The sequence below is a fragment of the Ziziphus jujuba genome, chromosome 11 (genome assembly GCF_031755915.1).
Source record: "Ziziphus jujuba cultivar Dongzao chromosome 11, ASM3175591v1".
Taxonomy (NCBI): domain Eukaryota; kingdom Viridiplantae; phylum Streptophyta; class Magnoliopsida; order Rosales; family Rhamnaceae; genus Ziziphus; species Ziziphus jujuba.
This window is the reverse complement of record NC_083389.1, coordinates 1,596,080-1,598,370: the sequence shown is the minus strand read 5'-3', so window position 1 is coordinate 1,598,370 and position 2,291 is coordinate 1,596,080. Positions and strand designations below refer to the sequence as shown.

Genomic DNA, 2,291 nt, shown 5'->3' with positions numbered 1-2,291 from the left:
TAAAAAGCAGGTCCGATTATGCTTATCCCTAATCTTAAATGGAATGTAACGACGTAGGGATCCATATGAAACATAGTATCTATTTAGATACATTTGAATGACCCCTTCTCAAAATTAGAATGTATATAACCCTATTTCGGTCTAGTCTGCTATGGAATGAACTTATAATCATGGAATCGACTCGATCATCATATTATAGATTATAAGTTCATAACCCTAGCCCAATCCCATTTTGGGCATAACAGATCTGCTAGTTCTTTGATTTCAATTAGTAAGAGGGATTTTGAACTAAGAAATAGTTTCTAGAAGCTAAAAAAATGTATCCTGAGCAATTTCAATCATCGGGTTCATTGATATTCCTGGAATAGTAGGTGCTATCACACAAACAATCATACTCAATTTGATGGAATTGTTTGATCTTAAGGGGGATCTTCTATAATTTTGCATGTGAGGGGTTATTTCTTGGTTTCATCCAGTCATTAATAACTTGATTACTTTTAGATAATAGTAGATAGAAACAATGCTCATAAAGAGTCCTATTGAAACCAAGAAATATAGGCCTGCCTACCATCCACACCGGAAACAATGCAGTTTTCCAAAAAAACCTGCTAGTGGAGGAAGACCTCCTAAGGATAAGAGATATAGGGTTAAAAAGATAGTCAAAAAAGGATCTTTCATGTATAATCCTGTATAATCTCGAATGCTATCAGTTCCGATATGTAGACCAAATGATACAATGCAAGCAAAAGTTCCTAGATTCATGGAGATATAGAACAACATATAAGTTATCATGCTTGCATATCCACCATTTGAGTCTCCAACAATTATTCCAATAATTACATATCCAATTTGACCTATGGACGAATACGCAAGCATATGTTTCATGCTTGTTTGAGTAATAGCAATGAGATTCCCCAATATCATGCTAATAATAGCTAGGATTTCCAAAAGAATATGCCATTCGTTTGATGAGAAATAAAAGGGAATAGCAAAAATTCAAGTGGTTGAAGCTGAAGCAGCTACTTTCAAAGTAACAGAAAGAACAGCAACAACTGGAATGGGAGAGTCAGAGTCAAAAAGAGGATTCCTCACTTCTTTCTCTCATTCAAAACCGTTCATGAGACTTTCATCTCGCATGACTCCTAAGTGATAAAAGAAAGAAGAAATTATCTTCTTTCTTTTTTGATTACCTTCCTCGCGTATGTATAAGATCGAAACCCATTCAATTTCTAATAAGGATTACTAATCCTTAACTTTTTGAGGAATCCTTCATCAATGGTTGTGAATGATTGATTTTTCTCAATTTTTTTGACCTTGGTTCCATAGGAGCAAGTCAGAAACATTAAGAAATAGAACCATCTGATTTGATTCGTTCTCAATAGCCATAAGATGATCATCTTAGGGTGAACCTTTTGTCAATGGATATTCCTATTACACTCGTAGTCTCTGAAGAATGAAAACTAACTACGTAGCATGTACATTGAGAATTTTCAAGTATTGTATACATCATTAGTCTGATCCTTTGTAGGAACTACCCGTAATAATGAACTTGCAAAATGAATCTCTTTATCATAAAGAGACTCGGTGTTCCTGACCTTGCTTCACCTTAATTGTTATTTAAAGAAGTAAAAGTTATGTCTTGGTCCAAGTGGGGATAGCATTTCTCTTCTGCATGTCCATGGAGTTTTGAAAAATCCAAACATCTTAGGGATAGATAGAGAGGTAGGAATTTATCGAACGAACCGCACTCCTTCGTATACGTCAGGGGTCCATCAACACATTGATTAGAGTTAGCTGAGGTAGTTTGGCTTGGTTGGTTACTTTTAATGCTTTTGTATTTATTGCTCAATATGGCAGCATGCCTTATTGTCTTTTTGATGTATTTAAAAGTATGAAAATTGTAATGAAAAACGTTGAGAAATAAAATATTCAAAAAACAGATTTTGAAAAACAACATTTTTGGCTCTCTCTCTCTCAACTACTACATTTTTGGTTTCTTCTTCTTCCCAAAAGCTAACAACCTTTTCAAGAACCCTAAACCTCCATTAAAACCAGAAACAAAACCTAAACAAACCCAAAAAAAAAAAAAAAACAAAATCAAGAACCAAGAACCAAGAACCAACAACAATCATTCTTGACTAACACCTTGAATGATTGTGCTCTAGGGTACAACAACATAAACCTACACCAAATTCCATCATGGTATCAGAGCATAGTGTAATTTCTTTGGACCTTGTGAGCTTTCAACCTAGACCATTTTATTTGTGAGAGGATCCCCCACCTAAAGCCTT

General features: G+C 34.7%; 1 pseudogene; it reads right to left on the bottom strand.

The window, feature by feature from the left end:
* Positions 1-309: 309 nt before the first annotated feature.
* Positions 310-1,769, bottom strand: LOC125418519 (NAD(P)H-quinone oxidoreductase subunit 2 A, chloroplastic-like; annotated as a pseudogene).
* Between the last annotated feature and the right edge of the window lie 522 nt (positions 1,770-2,291).